This window comes from Panthera pardus, unplaced genomic scaffold (genome assembly GCF_024362965.1).
Source record: "Panthera pardus isolate Hobbes unplaced genomic scaffold, ASM2436296v1 HiC_scaffold_2, whole genome shotgun sequence".
Taxonomy (NCBI): domain Eukaryota; kingdom Metazoa; phylum Chordata; class Mammalia; order Carnivora; family Felidae; genus Panthera; species Panthera pardus.
Genome location: NW_026526765.1, coordinates 2419124 through 2437597, shown reverse-complemented (window position 1 = coordinate 2437597; position 18474 = coordinate 2419124).

The window sequence follows — 18474 nt, the reverse complement described above, 5'->3', positions numbered from 1 at the left end:
TGTTTCTACTTATTTATGTCTTCTATTTCATTGATTTCTGCTCTTATCTTTATTATTTTCTTTCTTCTGTTTACTTTGGGTGAAACTCTCTCTTTTTGTTGTTGTTTCTAAGATCTTTAGTGTAGAAGCTGAAGGCACTAATTTTAGGCATTTCTTTTTCTCTAAGATAAGCATTTTGCCTTTTTCATCTTTATTCAGTTTAAAATATTTTCTAATTTCTCCTGTGATTTCTTCTTTGACCCACATTTATACAGCTGTGTGCTGTTTAATTTCCAAACGTTTATGGATTTTTCCAGATATCTTTCTGTTATTTATTTCCAGTTTAGTTGCATTGTGGTCAGAGGATACACTTTGCTTCTTAAATTCTTCTTAAGTTTTGTTTTGTTTTGTTTTGTTTTACTTTCTGAGAATACAGTTTACCTGAGTGAATGTAAAATGGACATCTGAAAAGAATGTATATTCCACTGTTGCTTAGGGAGGTGTGCAAAAATATCACATAGTTCAAACTGATTGTAAAACCCACAACACACTGCTGTTATTTTTTTGTGAACACTTCATTATCTTTTACACTATTAAAATATATGTAAGAGTGAGTGTCTTATATACTTATAGATATGTTTGCCATTTCTGGTGTCTTTAATCTCTTTATATACATTGAAACTTCTCCCTGAAACGCTTTCCCTTCTGCCCGAGGAAATGACTTCAATACTATGTTTGTGTATGTCCGCTGCTCCTAAGCTCTCCAGCTTCTGTTTATCTGATCGGTCTTTATTTCTCCTTTATTCATGAAAGATATTTTCACTAGGTAAAGAATTTTCAGTTGACAGTCCTTTTTTTTTTTTTTTTTCCTTCTCTCCTTTTAATACCAAAAGATATCTTAACTGTGTCTGGTATACACTGTGGCTGAAGAAAAATTTCTGTTTCTTTTATGTTTGCCTCTATGCAATGTAGTCTTATCCCTTCTCTGGCTGCTTTTACTGTTTTCTCCCTATTACTCTTTCCAGAATTTTGATTATGATGTTCTGTAGTATAGTTTCCTTTAGGTTGATTTTTTGGGGGGATCTGTAACCCACCTCTGGTATCAGTGGGTTCATGGTTCTCATCAAATTTAGGAAAATATATATTTTATATATTTTATTATATTTTATATATTTATGTATAAATATATATAATTTATATTACACACACACAAACACACACACATACCCAACCCAGGGTATTTTCCATTTGGATAGTTTTTTCCATATATGGCAGTTCTATATGCTTTTGGGGACATTCTATTGCTTTCTATCATATATCATATATATCTCTCATATCTCTCATATATATGATATATAATTTTTAAAAACTTTTATGATCATATTTTTCATAGCTCCTTCAAAGCCCTTTGTCTTCTAGTTCCATCATATCTATAATTCTAATTTTTTAAATTTAGCTAATTATTCTCCTAGTTATTATTTAATTAATTATTAAATTAATTATTTAAATTAAACATTGATTTAAATTAAATTAAACATTAAATTTAATAATTAAATTAATTATTATTATTTAATTAATTATTTAACAATTATTTATTATTTAATTATTTAGTTAATTAATTCTCCTATTTCTTTGTATGTCTGGCCATTATTGAGTGCCAGATATTGTGATTTTTTTTTTCCTTTTTGACTGCTGGATTATGTTGTATTCCTTTAAATGGTGTTGAGTTTGCTTCAGGCAGGTGGTACAGTATGAAGCCAGTGGATCTTTCTGAGGTCTTGCCATGCTGTGTCCAGAGGGGCTCTTGTCCCAGCGCTCAGTTAGCTCCACTACAAAGGTGGTGATGTCTGAGTATTCCATCAATGCCTTGCCCATGATGAGGTCTGCTGGTGGTAAAGTGAAGAATTTTCAATCCTGTGTCAACTCGAAACTTGTTTCGTCTGTTTCTTTTAGTGGTCTGTCTTCACCCCAACATAGTCCTCTGCTCTGGCCCAGCCTCCTTTGCTCCTAGAGAGGAAGAGGCAGTCTGTATCAAATCACCAAAGGCAGTTACTTCACTCCCTGGGATGTGGTTCATTTCATCCTTAGTGTCCTTGCAGTTCTCAAATATCTTTAAAATATGATTTTTCACGTTTATCTTATTTTTATCTTGTTATAGTGAAACATTGGCATTTATGATCCAGTATAATCTACCTAGAAAAATGGGAGACTACTTACAAACCCAAGTCTGTAGAAAAAAAATTGTACTCACTATAGAGATGTGTCTTCATAAAATATGTCAGTTATTCGACAATGTGGCGTTTATCTATAAATTCTTATAAAACAGCAGGGCTAGTGAGGTATCACAACATATATATATATACGCCAGAAGGAATCAGAGCTTTCACCTTTACAAAGCTTACAGGGTATTAGAACATCATGGAAAAAAAGAAGACTTTCCACCTTGACCTTGCCTGTAGAACAGGGTAACTTACTCATGTTCCACAACATCAGAAACAAATTAAAAAAATCTCATGGCCAATCTTAAGAAATAGTTTCAGAAGACATTTTTTGTTTGTTTTTGTTTTGTTTTAGTTTCGCTTTCTATCCTTCCTGGTCTCCTTGTTTTCTGTCCCATTCATGAGCTCAGTCGACCCTCGATCTTATTGGCTATTTCTTGCTTCTGTGTCTTGTGCTTCCTTCAGATTTCATGGCTGGGTGTCTACTTTCAGTGTTTTTTCTACCTCCCTTATCCTAGCTTCCGTGATCAACACCTGCTCACTCAATCCTCCCCCTTCACATCTCACCCAGCAACCACACCTCAACATCCCCTTCAAAGGCTGATTTTAGCTCATGAAGATGTGGAAATTGAACAGAAATGCTCTTAATGGAAGCAGAGTTTGATACTCTGGAGAAATACAGAATCCCAACAATGTTAAATCAAAAGAAGAGGGAAAAAAGGCTTTATGGTTAAAAGACTAGTGGAAATACTTAAGATGGATGAGTTGTGAGAGTTGTTCTCTACCGGTACATTTGAATGCTCTGAGGCAGAAAACCATCCAAGTGTGTGTTTCATTGAGTTCACAGTGGGGTATTCATTTCCACAGATGACTCACATTCTTAATTCAGTGTGTCAGTTAAAATTGTGCACTGCTCAGATTATCCTTGACAAAGCTCTTTATTCTCCAGTAAAGTACAACATACAGGAACACTATCTCTTGGTGAGCCCAACATAGCGAGTTTCCTTCCAGTGCAGTCATAGATTCTGTATTTGAGTACAAGATGAAGTCACTGGCTTATGGGAAGAAGCTGTATTGTATAAAAAGTATGTATCTAAGAACCAGACCAAGGCATTCTCAGCTCCAGGGTAACTTTGCAGAATTCACACATGTTACTTGCATGTAAGTCCTGGCCCATCGGGACTGCTTAGGATGGACTGTGGTGGAAGACTGTGATTAGTGAGACCAATGGGGGGGCTTTCTTGACTTCCGGGTGAGAAGCACGTGAAATTTAGCTGTGGCACAGACGTTTTGGTGGACACAACATGTTAATTGGTTTGAGTGCTGAGATTTCAACAAAGCAAATGACTTGCATGTCTGGAAGGATGATGAAGCACCCGTCAGAAACATGGTTGCGTTCTGTGGAGGGAGGGCGATGTGTTGGAGGTGCAGGCAGGCACCCAGGTGGAGATGCTTTGTGGACAGATGGACACGAGGCTGGATGCAGCAGAAGGGCTAGACCTGCAGACTGAAAGCTGCCTACACATGTCACATTTGGAACTTTATGGACTTGAATAAGAACTTATGGACACAGCTAGAGATTAATCAATGAGTTTGGATTCAGAAAATTCTTGGGAGAGTGGCCAGCTTCATCTTGGCCCTAGTGGGCTGCCTAAATTATGTTGCCTAGATCATGGCAGGTATGAGCCAAGCCGTCTTCTCCTTTCATCCTATAACAGCTCTTGATCTCTTCGTTCCCAGGGGGTATTCTTGTTGGGGACGGTGGTGACCCAGCTGATTCTGCCCAGATGTGGTCTCCATTACCCCAAGAGCTCTGGTGTGTTTCTGGAATGAATATATCAACAGAAGGCCAAGGCTAGGGCTACCTGATCCCCTTCCAAACACCAGCCGTGTGCTAAAGTACGGATCTAGGAACCCAACCAGCCCTCAACTTCAGCAGGTGTTTGAGTTTGGCTCTTCTGAAGGATCAGCCATGATTCCAACTTTATTTAACTGGAATAGTTAAGAGAATAATGCAATCATGTTTTATTTACACAACAGCACTTTTTAATACCCCATTAGGTAGGCATAATTCACGAAGATCCCTGTCATGCTTTACCTAGTCTTCCTTTCCCTCCCGCCCTGGAAATTTACACAATTTATTTTTATAATGTTTAAATGTAAAACTAATACCATATTGTGAGCAAGATTTCATAGTTTACGTAATATCCTTGGATTTATTACTTGTGGTTTCGTGTATAAATCATAGCAATATCACAAATTAGAAATTGCTTCTCTGCCTGTCCATTATATTTATAGATAGGGCCATAATTACTAAAGTATTTATTTTCAAAGTCTCTTGGTTTGACTCCAATCTCATTTATTATGGTTGCATTATTTTCATAATGCTGTTTATTAGTTGGTGCCAGTCAATATTATAACACGTCTGCTGTGCTTGCAGCCAAGTCACAGAGCAGACACAAAGTTCTAAGTCACATCCTTTACTAACCTGTCAGTTGTCTGTTAATGAAACTAATTGAACAATTTTTCATAGGCATTTATAAGAGGCATGTTTACTATGGCGTGCACAGAGAAAGGGCTCAGGGACCTAGGTGTAGAGAGGATGTTGTTGACATATGACAGCCCTTGTTTTCTTCTTTGTAAAATAAGACTGGCCTAGGGGCGCCTGGGTGGCTCAGTTGGTTAAGCGTCCGACTTCGGCTCAGGTCATGATCTCTCAGTTTGTGAGTTCGAGCCCCACGTCGGGCTCTGTGCTGAGAGCTCAGAGCCTGGAGCCTGTTTCAGATTCTGTGTCTCCCTCTCTCTGACCCTCCCCCATTCATGCTCTGTCTCTCTCTGTCTCAAAAATAAATAAACACTAAAAAAAATTAAAAAAAAAAGACTGGCCTAGGTGGGGGGGGGGGGTCTTTGATCTACAGTTTGCAGAGCCCTGATTTTCTTCAGAGGTGACCTAAGGGAGGTGTCTAAGAACCTGAGACCCTTACTCATACGATAACAAGATCAACGCCCTTTTGTTTTGAATATTAGGTATCCATGCATAATTATGTTTGGATAAATATTTCCCTAGTCCTAGTCATCTGTGATTTCATGAGGCAACTACTTAGATTGCTATGGATATGACACAAACAATAGTTAGATCATAAGCACATGAAGCTCTTTGCCTGTGGACGCCTGGATGTGTGGAGGTGTCTGGAGGCAAGAGGGAAGGGAAGAGAGCATTTATTTTTTTTTTAACTTTCAAAAAATGTTTACTTAATTTTGAGAGAGAGATGGAGACAGAGACAGAGCATAAGCAGGGTGGGGCAGAGAGGGAGGGAGACAGAGGATCTGAAGCAGGCTCTGTGCCTACAGCGGAGGGTCCGATGCTCGGCTCGAACTCACGAACCCTGAGATCATGACCTGAGCTGAAGTCAGATGCTTAACTGACTAAGCCACACAGGGACCCCAGAAGTGAGCTTTTTAATGAAAGAAGCAAGGCTTAACACAGTCGCTAAGCCATGCTTGCTGGGGAAACAAAAAGGATGGAGACCATGTTCCCAGTGTCAACAGTCTCCCACTTCAGGGGACAGACATGCAGAAACCAACACTCTGAGGCAGCCAGCTGGGCAGAAACCTAGGTGGTGAGGGAACACAGAGGAAGGCTCCTGAGTTGGCCGGGCAGCAGTGCCGGGGTATTGCCTGCCTGACGTGGATTAGAAGTTAACCATGGACAGTCACAACTGCCGCTGCCATCTGGCTCACCTTCTCGGGAACACACGGCTGCCGACTTGGCACCCACAGTGGATGCTACATTACAGAAGCCTGAGTGACTCTCTTCTAGAGAAGTTTCAATCGATGCTACATGGAAGATGTTGAAGGGAAGAAGCCTGGGGAGACGCATGAAAGGGGTGGGGGTGACGGGAATGGGCTGGTGGGAGCAGACACCCCGGAGAAGAATGCCCCTGAAAGGCCTGGGTTCCCCTGGGTGAACTGACCAAAGCCTCTGCAGACCTACCTGGGCAGGTGCTTGGCAGGAAGCTCTGGGAGCTAGGAGGTCTGGGTGTGTCCGAACAGCTCAGGAATTTCCATCTCGCTCTTGAGGCTAATTCTGAGACTGTGTGCACTCGGCAAACATAAAGTGAAAGATGGAGACATGGTCCAGAGGATCCTGGTGAAGAGTTAAGGTTTGTAGGTATGTTATGACACTGATCTCCATTCGTCAAGAAGTGGGAGGGGTATTTTTTAATGTAGTAGTTGCTTTGCACTGATTTGCAAGCTCGCTGAAACTTCTGGTAAGAAGACTTTCCCAGGCCACACGACCATGAGGAGCACTGTTTCCCTGGAATAGAGCAGGAGTGGGGACTCCCCGAGACGGGTGGTGGGGGCAGCCCAGTGCCCTGCCAGTAGCAAGTGCCACCATCCAGTGGACTGCTGGCGTCCTCTGTCTCCACAGCCAGCAACAATGCACCATCCACACTTCCCACACCAAGCGTGCCCTCTTCTGCCCTGTCCCCACCCCCCAGCCACCTGCCCCTCCTGTGTTCTTACTGATGATCGTGTGGCATTGCCATCAACTCTGTCACCTTCTTACTCATGATCACGTGGTGCCACCTCTTCTATATTTGACTTTTCTCTTGCCCGGACACAACCATCACACCACCAATTGGCTATCCTTGTTGCTTTTTTTTTAAAGCTTCCATTATTGGCGTCCTCGACCCTCAGGACCCTCAGGCGTCCTCACACTGAGACTGCTCCATTGCAGCCAAGCCCTCCCCTCCTTTGGCTGGAGAGTGCCACCAAAGTCCACTTTTTAGAGCTCAGATTTGATGGTGGACTTTCATTTTTTTATTTCCCAATGAGTCCAGGAGAAAATAAAGCCTTCTCAACCTAGTATGCCAAGTGTTTCATTTTTAAGAGCCCACATGACCACAAACTTACCTCCTCATTCTTTCTGTCCAAGGACTTCACGCCTTAGGTGTCCCAGACCATGCCTACTGCCCAGCATTTCTGAATGTTTTTTTTTTTTTTCCTTCATGCTTTTGCACTGGTTCTCTGCCCCATCCTGGAATGTTCGTCCATCTGTGCTGACCTAAATTCTCCCCATCGATCCTACCCTATCATCCCCTCCCAGCCCACTTCCCCTCCACGTACTGTCCTAGGACATTTGCCACCCGCACTACTCAGCCATCATATGCATTTCCCTTACTCAGTCTGAAAACACGGGAATAATCATGTTTTTTCTTTTTGGAGCTGAGAACATGCACAGACTCAGTCACCATACATCAGAGGTGAAACCCATCCAAAGCTCTTCCAGCTTCTTCTGGAAAGTCTTGAGTTACCTTTGTTAGGAAAATAGCAAAACAAAGATAAAGAATATCAACATTCAATGGCTCCAGCAGAAGAATGAGAAAATGTGCTGTTAAGGAGTTGTGTTTATGTTTTCAGGGTCTGTCTTTTGTTACAGAGATGGAGAAGAAACTAGAAGCTTCCAAAGGTTCTCAGCTGCTAACCGCTATAAACTTCTGCCTCAAGCATGTGATGACCACAGCGCTTGGAAAACACTGTGCGTTTATTTCATACAATCTGTGTGTTTGTAAGAGATGGAGTTTGTTTGCTTATGTTGTATGTGAACTCACCAGCCCTGTGTTAATCGACCCACTTCTACATAATAGATACATAGATATAGTTATACATTGGACAGATTGTAGATCCCTCTGTTCACCTGGAGACGTGACTGTGATTTATTGCTCCTTCTGTGGGCGTGCTTTACACAAAGGTATGATGCTGGGGGGTTCAAGGTCAGTTCAAATCAAGCAAACTGAATGAAGTCTGTCTTTCTTCCTAACACTTCCTCTAGATGAAAAAGCAAAATTTAATTGTTATTCTTTTGGGGTTTTTCCTAGCTCCTTAACTTTAACAATAATCCAAATCTTTCTTGGGGGGCCTTTTTCGTTATTTCCTGTCCTTTCATTAATTTTTTTTTTCTCACCAGTCTCTTTATATTTGGATCATTCACAGTGAAGTCCCTCTTTCTTTTTCCATTTCAGCAGCAGCATGCTATGGTCTTTGTTCTGGACAGAAGTTTGGTGATGGTCTCCTGTCATCGTTCCATGCATGTGCTGGAATTCTCAGTCCTTTGGTCCCCATTTGGGCCCCCTGTCTCCCACTTAGTTTTAATTTAGAACTTCCTATGGATAGTCTTCAGGCCATTACCTCTGTTCCCCTCTCCAGCGATCATCCATGTGTGCCTGCTAGTGTAGTGGTTGTTGAGTGTGTCTGTCCTAACCCACCTCTCTGGGGACAGCTCCTCATGAAGGGTGGGCACTGGGTTGCCATCACTGGGATGGATACATTGGAAAATACAGAATGTAGTATGCAGACACATGGCACTTATCATGTATTCCAAAGTGACATGTATGAACCCAGGGACTGTAAGTTGTAACAGATGGAACAATTTGGTGAGCTGTTTGGTGAGCTGTCCCGATTACTAAAGGCGGGACTTCCGATCCTTGGTGCTATGGACATTTAGAGTCAGGTAATTCACCACGTTGGCTGACTGTCTTCTGCATTAAAGGATGTTAAACAGTGTCTGTTGCCAGTAGCACCTCCTACCCAATGTGACAAACCAAAATGTCTCCAGACATTGCCACATGTCCCCACGGTGGGGGGTTGTTGGCAAAGTCATCCCTGGTAGAGAAGCACTGATCTAAGATCAGGTTCTAATTAAGGACAGGTGTCCAATGCCAACATATAGGAAGGCGAACACAGAAAAATGAAAGGAATTTGGAGTCCGGCATGTTGACGACTGTCAGAATACATTAAATACATCACCTTATTCCCAGGCAAAATATTCCTTTTGAGTGATTGTGGTGTGTGTCTGCATAACAGCAGTTTCAAAGGAAAATAGTTTTGCTTGAAGTGGGAATTTATCCAAAGGTGTAATGAGGGGACGACATCCAACATTTGCCCTGGAAAGATCCAGAATATTCTTTTTCTCTTGACAGTAGAGGGAGGTTTTTCTTTCTTTCTTTCTTTTTAATTTTTTTTCACTTTTGGTCCACCAGGGATATCTCAGATTCAGAATAAAGTATTGATATTCCACAAAAGACAAGTAAAAAGGACGAATGTTCAAGCTCTCAGTTGCAAATGTTGTGCAGAAAGATTTCCCAGAGTGCCAAGAAGAGGAGATTTTTTTTCTTTTCAGCAAAAAGTGCAGGAACCTCAGTTAACTTGCAGAAATAAAAAGGAAATAGGGACCTGCCTGTCACTCAAAAATAGTTGCAAAGAAATCAGGGATCTATCACCAGAACTGGTTTTAAATAACTCACTCTGCTCCATTTTGCTCGGACACGTTCCCCAGAAAAAAGCCTCACCAGGTCTTTAGTGGAAGTCAGACAAGGGTCACGCTCAGCTCACCTCTGTTTAAGGCGCCTGAAGTTCCTTGCGCAGAGGTGGGGACAGCAAACGTCATGGGGACATCGCTGCAGCCCACTGTGGCAGCAATAACACCTTCACTCTTCCTACTGGTTGATGTCTGCCTTTCTTTTCATCTCATGCGAGTGGCAGAATCCCGCCTCGTTCTCAGAGCCATGCTTGTTCAGATCCTGGGGTGAGAAAAAGATCATTGCGTGTATGGAGGCTGAGGGAAGTGGAATGAAATTATCTGGATCTTGAAAGCTGGGGCCATGGGGGGTGGGCTTCGACCGTGGCCAGGGGCCTAGAGCAACCCAATCCTTCCATCTGTGACTGGTAATTCCCGGCAGCAACGTCCCCAAACCACTGCTTTTGTTTTTGTTTTGTTTTTTTTTTTTTTTTTTTCTTTTTCTTCCCTTTTTTTTATTTTTTTTAATTTAATTTTATTTTATTTTTTATTTTTTAATATATGAAATTTACTGTCAAATTGGTTTCCATACAACACCCAGTGCTCATCCCAAAAGGTGCCCTCCTCAATACCCATCCCCCACCCTGCCCTCCCTCCCACCCCCCATCAACCCTCAGTTTGTTCTCAGTTTTTAACAGTCTCTAATGCTTTGGCTCTCTCCCACTCTAACCTCTTTTTTTTTTTTTTTTTCCTTCCCCTCCCCCATGGGTTTCTGTTATGTTTCTCAGGATCCACATAAGAGTGAAACCATATGGTATCTGTCTTTCTCTGTATGGCTTATTTCACTTAGCATCACACTCTCCAGTTCCATCCATGTTGCTACAAAAGGCCATATTTCATTTTTTCTCATTGCCACGTAGTATTCCATTGTGTATATAAACCACAATTTCTTTATCCATTCATCAGTTGATGGACATTTAGGCTCTTTCCATAATTTGGCTATTGTTGAGAGTGCCGCTATAAACATTGGGGTACAGGTGCCCCTATGCATCAGTACTCCTGTATCCCTTGGATAAATTCCTAGCAGTGCTATTGCTGGGTCATAGGGTAGGTCTATTTTTAATTTTCTGAGGAACCTCCACACTGCTTTCCAGAGCGGCTGCACCAATTTGCATTCCCACCAACAGTGCAAGAGGGTTCCTGTTTCTCCACATCCTCTCCAGCATCTATAGTCTCCTGATTTCTTCATTTTGGCCACTCTGACTGGCGTGAGGTGGTATCTGAGTGTGGTTTTGATTTGTATTTCCCTGATAAGGAGCGACGTTGAACATCTTTTCATGTGCCTGTTGGCCATCCGGATGTCTTCTTTAGAGAAGTGTCTATTCATGTTTTCTGCCCATTTCTTCACTGGGTTATTTGTTTTTCGGGTGTGGAGTTTGATGAGCTCTTTATAGATTTTGGATACTAGCCCTTTGTCCGATGTGTCATTTGCAAATATCTTTTCCCATTCCGTTGGTTGCCTTTTAGTTTTGTTGGTTGTTTCCTTTGCTGTGCAGAAGCTTTTTATCTTCATAAGGTCCCAGTAATTCACTTTTGCTTTTAATTCCCTTGCCTTTGGGGATGTGCCGAGTAAGAGATTGCTACGGCTGAGGTCAGAGAGGTCTTTTCCTGCTTTCTCCTCTAAGGTTTTGATGGTTTCCTGTCTCACATTCAGGTCCTTTATCCATTTTGAGTTTATTTTAGTGAATGGTGTGAGAAAGTGGTCTAGTTGCAACCTTCTGCATGTTGCTGTCCAGTTCTCCCAGCACCATTTGTTAAAGAGACTGTCTTTTTTCCATTGGATGTTCTTTCCTGCTTTGTCAAAGATGAGTTGGCCATACGTTTGTGGGTCTAGTTCTGGGGTTTCTATTCTATTCCATTGGTCTATGTGTCTGTTTTTATGCCAATACCATGCTGTCTTGATGATGACAGCTTTGTAGTAGAGGCTAAAGTCTGGGATTGTGATGCCTCCTGCTTTGGTCCCAAACCACTGCTTTTGGCTTTCATCCCAATTGATTATGTGAAGCCTTTTTCCTGCTTAAAGAAGGCTGTATTCATCACTTAGAAAGGAGAACAGCGCAGAGCTAAGGGAACATCTCTCAGTTTAATCAAATGCTTTGGATTTCACATCTCCCACGTTAGAACGCTGATTACATGGTCCTCTGCGTAGAAAGAGTTTTTCTAATTCATGACTCCTTGCTTGGCTATAAACCACAGGGTAAAGTCTCACCCACCTGAGGAGGAACCTGTGCACAAGCCCCAGCTGTGCCCTTCCAGAACCTTCCCTGATACAGGCTTGTTGAGTTTGTTCTCAATACTCTAAGACTCTGACCACAGAGGGGTTTCCTGGAGCTTCCCTCTCGAGGAACACGTCTGATTCTCTTCAGTACCTCACACTGGACACAGAGCAGGGGACTCAGTTTTCTCTCCAATCTGCTAGCTGCCCCCAAAGGTCTGGGAAGCTTGAGTAAGACTGCTCACTCTTCCTTTGGCAGCCACGGTGTATCCAAGATGATGGCCCTCTTCACACAGCCGGGCCTTAGCAATGACCAAGTTGAGGAATGTGTTCTGGTATAAAATGGAAAAGGTAGATGTAAGCCACAGTAGCCTGTACAAAAATATCCATCAACATCAATCTATCGGTATTCAACTTCAGAAAAGCAAATCTAGGGAGTTGGACTCAAGTTCGCCATGCAGCGATTGGAGAAAGGCGGGGAGCTTTCTGGGCCGAGCCTGGTTGCGTTTTTTCAAAAATTATTCAGCACATATTCACTGACCACCACTATGTGTTCTGTGAAAAGCCGGGGTAACAAGATATAAAGACTGAAGCCATCTGTGGTCAAGATGCTCAGAGACGGCCAAGCAATGTGCACATATGTAAACCCCTACGTGTTAATAGGGCCATGAGAGCAAAGCTCGCAGGCTGGGGGTGTAAGGAGAGAACTGGCCGACTAAGGCAGAGGAGTCCAGGGTGGAGGAGTCAAGGAAGGTTGGTGGGGAAGATAGGGTCAAGACCGCCCCTCGTTTGCTGACCTAATGTTTTCCTGAAGGTCTAATTCCATAGAATTCTCCATTGGAGCCAGTGCCCTGCAGAGGGCTTGCCAAGCAGAGGGATGGGGAAATTCTGACAACAGGCGATGGGGGTTCTCCACCAGTAACCCCAGGCTGACGTGTCCTTGATGGGGAGGAGACCCTCACAGCCAGGAGAGTACCTGCATGCACATTGCTCTGTGGAAGGACTGGAAGATCTTTCAGGAGCACTCAGCTGAGGCACGTCCACTTGCCTCCTTCATCAGCTCTTGACCCCCAGCACCTGGCCTGATGGGACTTATTCTCCTTGTATATGACTGGGGTGAAGCCTTCTGGAATCTCATGGGTGAATCAGACCCTGATTCTCTTTCAGAAAACGGCCTTGTTTATACTTGAAACACAGTCTTTTCCCTCAATATAGGGTCCCCTTATCAGAAGTCATATTTTTTCCTTCAGGGTGGCCTGTCAGCTCACACTCACATCCATCAGACTCAGCAGACCTGGTGAGTCTCCCTCCTGGGGTGGGCTGCCCAGAAGCGGGTGATGGGTCTCTTGCACTCGAATGCCATTGGTGCTGTTGGCCATGCGGCATTACACCCTGGGTCCTCATTCCTCCGGCTTTATGTGATATCACAGGTTTTCCAAAGCTTTTATGGCTTCTGCCCAAAGGCCCCATCACCATGGCTTCCTTGAGACTCTGTGGAGCCCTCCGGACACCTGCCTACAAGTCCTTCCGATTGTGCCTGGGGCTGGCAGGTGACCCGTCATATGTGGGCTGACAGCACTCAGGTATTGAACTTGCCCTTCTTTCCACCTGACCACAACGCTTTGGGTTTTTCAGCCTCAACTTCTCTTTGGCAGAGAGCCTTCTGGAAGCTTGCTGTCACTCCTTCTCAGAATATCTGGGGGCACAGATCTCAAATTGCCCGAGGTCACAGAGGCACTTGTCAAGGTAATGGAAGTGAAGCTGCTTGCAATGGACCATCTGGTGTGTGTTGGGGGGGGTGTTAGATCAGAACCAGTGCCCTAAACTGCCTGAGCTCCTGGAGTAAGTGTCCATGTTGTTTGCAGTCACCGTGCTCACCTGGGGCTGGCTCTTCTCTAGCCTTTCCCTCTGCCCTACTTTCCATTCTTCCTTAATAAGCAAAAGAATGACACAGGAACAGACTGGGCATGAGCTTTGTTTCAGCTGCGTCCGTAGTCTTAGATTCAAAGATCTTTCCTCTGGGCATTGCAACCGGAGATGCACTTACTACATTCCATTTGTGACTATTATTCCTTTAAAATCTACATGCTGGGGCGCCTGCGTGGCTCAGATGGCTAAGCATCCAACTTCGGCTCAGGTTATGATCTCGCGGTCTGTGGGTTCAAGCCCCGTGTCGGGCTCTGTGGTGACAGCTCAGAACCTGGAGCCTGTTTCAGATTCTGTGTCTCCGTCTCTCTCTGCCCCTCCCCTGCTCATGCTCTGTCTCTCTCTTCTCAAAAATAAACCTTAAAAAAATTAAAATCTACATGCTAAGTGTTTGTGAGGAGAAACCCAGGTCGTTATCAATATTCTAACCCACAGAGAAATTAGTCAGGCACCTACCAGTTATAAATTCTCCACTCCAGGAAATATTTGTGGCCAGCAAAGATGATCCTGATGTAATGGAAGCATTTAATGTAGAAAATGTTGTTCTATTTCTCTTCTTGATAGCACCCGACAACCAGGGCGTTGAGCTAGGGAGGGGAGCTGCAGAGGGGGGAGACTGCCCAAGGAAAGCAATATGTTTGCGAGGCTGATCATTAAGAAGATTAACTTAACCCAGTAGAAGACGTATCAATCTCCTTATTGATCAGTTTAGCAAACATATTAGTGTGCTGGCGTAGCGTTGCAGGCCTGTCCGGAATGCGCTTCATCAGGTCCGGGGTAGATGAGCTGTCCCTGGTGCTGGCCATGGGACCTCTCGCTTATGGCGCGTGCACCGATGGGAAAGGTCACCTCTCTCCTCTTCCTGTGCAAGGTTGTCCCCAGAGAAGGAGATGAATGGAGAAGCTAAGTGTGTTACAGAGATGGCTGTCACGAGCTGGATTCAAAGCCAACCTGCATGCTCTTGTTTAGAAAGGATTCCCGTGACTTTTCATTCAACAACAAAAGAAAGCGTAATGTGAGCCTGTATTTGTTGAACATTTAGAGAACGCTGAAAGAAAATTATTTCAAGTATCCCCATATGTGAGAGACCCCGTTGTGATAATTTAACGTTCTTTCTACTGGAGTGCAGAAACATAGATGGAAATAGTTCCTCTTCAGAATCTAGTGCAAGCACTTTCATATTTTATTTAAAAAGAAAAAAAGCACAAAAATCAAACTATGCTTTGAAGTTTTTGGACAGATATCAAATACTTCAGTTTGAGTCATTGGTATGAAAAAATGAAGATGTTTTTGAAGTGATGTTTATGTAGGTTTAAAACGTTTTATTTATTCATTCAAAAATATTTACTGTGCGGAAAGTCTCTTTCAGTTTCTGACGTCAGACCTGTCTATTCCATACTGCTAACAGTAAGCCCTTGAAGGGGAAGAGAATGGAACAGAATTAGGTGACATCATTTCCATGAGCTGGAGGGTATCTTTCCTCTCTACTCATTCACAACACTAAGGAAATGGCAAATCCTGAGCTTAATTATTCACAATTAGTATTATCGGGAACTTGAGTAATTTTATTATAAAACTAAATTCCCTTCCTAGCTAATTCCATAATTGTTTGCCTCATTTCACCTCATTTCATAAAGGATAAATACTTGGCCCAAGATCAGTTGCCTCTTAGTTCCCTTCAAAACCTTTGGAACTGAAGTTCCATTCCAGAGGGACTCCGACACCATTACATGTTAATGTATTAGAGACGGGATAGATGTACAATGCTTCTTGCAGGGGGAAAAAAGTGCTTAGCTAAAAGGAAAAAAAAGAAACGTTCATTTCTCACAGGAACTGTTGGTTCCTCTGGGGAATTCCTGAGAAAATCCTGGAGAGAGAGTCAAACGCTGGAGAATGTCATTGGCGATGTTATGGAGGAAACACTGAATGAGCGGGAACAGCAACCTGTGATAATTACCTTTTTATCTCATGTAATTTTCAAGGCTTAAGCAGAGAAAATGAAGGAATCACTTATTGGTTAATTCATTCAACAATATTTAGCGAAAGCTTCATATTTTGCCAAGAAGTGGGCCTGAAAGATGAAAATGCTTGTTCTCTGACTTCAAAAACATTCCGAGTCTAGACAGAGAGAGGGCATGTGGGGTCATGTCCTTTTAGGGGAGCATCTTCAAGGCATGCCACCTGTCCGCCTCGGGGTAGGGCCCATGATACACTCACCTGAGAGCGAGTTTTCCTCATGGGAAACTATTTCAGTGGCCTCCCTTGGTTGTGGGAAAGCAAGGCAGAGATCATCTTTTTTTTTTTTTTTCTAGAGAAAGAGAAAACCAGAATTTTAACTCATGTCTGTCTCCATGTGCAAAGCAGGAAGACAGTGTAACCGGCTGAGTGGGCTCAGGTGTGTGGGGACAGGTAAGCAGGAGGGACGTGGCCGGGGAAGTTCCGTGGCCCCTCGGGCCCCAGGGTGGTCTCTATAGTTTTAAAGTGCAGACTCATATTCATTTGGTTATAAATCTGTCCAGTGAAAGCTTACAATCTTCATGTGAACTGAAGTTTGACTTAACACAATAGTGAGCCTGGGTAACTCTGGAGTGAAACCCTCAGACCATCTTCCTGGGGTCTGCTGGAGACTACAGAGATGGAGACCCCTAGCTGGATTTTGGCATCACCACCATGTTTCACGCCCTGGTGTGTAGGGATTACAGACTCAGACAGAGGGAAATTAAGTATCTGAGAGGCAGTAACATCACCTGGGGCCCACCTGCGTCTGTGGAACTCGGGTAGAAGCCACCTCTTGTGGTGAGCACACAAACACCGCCACGGAGTTGAGGCTGTTGTATCCTCCGTGATGCGTGTGTTCCTGGAAATGGGTGGGCATAGGGTTTAAGGAAACATGTGCCCTGGGGAAAGCTGGGAAGTGAAAATTCTGTTTCCATGTGTAGATTTGGATTTTCACACGTGAAATTAATCCAGGGAAGGATGCCCACACGTAGGAGATAAGTTAGCTCCTGACATAGGCAGTCTCCTAACTGTTGGCATTTCCCAGAGAAGAGAGATCCTGCCTTTCTTACCCCAGAGGCGGCGCAGAGCAGAGGAGATTGGGGCACCTGCCATCTGCGGGCAAGTTAGGCTTGGATGGTTCACTGACGGGAGTGACATTTATGGTTCCTTCTAAACCTAAGAGATTATGATTCTGGTAAATTATTTGTGGGAAAAAGTACAATTTCATCCGAAAGCCTGTTTGTATTGTGGGTAGCTAACAAAGCAGGGAGATTGGTGCCTCAGTAAAGCCAAAGGTTTGGAAACATGATCGCCAAAGCTGCTTCTTACTGAGATGCCAGACTTAACGGAATGCTGGTCTCCTCCGGGGAGATTTATTTCCGGCCTTCCTGAACAGGGGACGTCCCTCAATGTGGGGACAACCACCCACTCGGGGCCTGCCGCTCTTCCCTGCTGTAATGGTGTTGTGCGCTAAACTGTCCCTCCTCCCACACTCCGTTCCCCTTCAGGGTCAACGTCATACACTGATGGAATAGCTAACTGCGCCAAAGAGGGTAGCTTTTGACCACGGAACTGAGTTTTTCTCTTTGCTCAGAGTTAATTGGCCATAAGGGGCCCAGGTCTCTATCCCGGTCTCATTAGCGCCAAGTTTTAACTACATGACCGGACTGACCCGTGTCCAGAGCCACCGTCCTCATCAAATGGGGAGATGAAAGTCATCTGTGTGCTCATTGTTCATTAACATTTACATCATCATGCCCGGAATTCGGGGAGGCCACTGTTCTGAGGGGACCGTGCAGGAAAGCTTCTGAGGGTCCTTCCAATTTGCCACCTGCATTTGTACGCTAGGCTTGCAGAGCTCAAGGAGGAATTTACAGGGCAAGGAAAGCAAATAATCACACGCGATTTGACTGACACCCTGCCGTGGGTGCGAGATGTGCCCCAATCCAGGAGCAGTAACTGAGGGGAAACAGTGGAGGCTCACCTCACAGAGCCTGCTGAGACACAGGACGGTTCACGTCTCAAAAGTGTGGGTGACCTGGAAAGGGCTGAGCAGCATGAGCTCCACGCCATGGGGAGCAAGGTTTGATTTAAATATCTGGACAGAGGTGGTTCATTCATTCGTTCCTTCCTTCATTCATTCCCTGGCTCACTTTTTGCTGAGCTACGTTGTGCTAGAGAGTGAGCCAGTGCAGGGATATGAAGCCAGATGGGAGGTTTGTTAGGAGAACTGGCAGATGCCCTGGGGCGGGGGGGGCTGGGGGGGCTGGACAGGCAGGGCTGGGAAGTCAGCCTACAGCACGGTGGCCGCTGCCGTGTCCCCTGGTCCCTGAGCGGGGTGACCCTCAGAGCTGCCCCCGGGGTCAGGTCTGACCTTGGGTCAGTAGATTCTCTGGGCTTCTAGCTGGGGTGGTGGTGGGGTGCTTCTGCCCTGGAGAGGGGGTGTGGTGAGGGATCCCAGCATCCCGTGCAGGGATTGATATTCCACCCATGACGGATCGCCCTGCACCAAACTGTCGACAACTGTGACCCAGCTCCTGTCAGAAACCCTCTGGTTCCCATGGAAAGTCGGCTTGTTCTGTTCGAGCCCAATTATGGAGCTATCAGACGTGGCTTCCTTTTACTGAACTAAATATGGCTTTCTGTAACTGTCACCTATTACCGATGCAGGTGCGAGGGGGGACAACGAAGCAGCCCCCTGTCTGTCCTGCCTCCGCCACACAATCCGTCTCCTCCTTTGCACTCAGAGCTCTTAAGACAATCGGTGGAGTTACTCA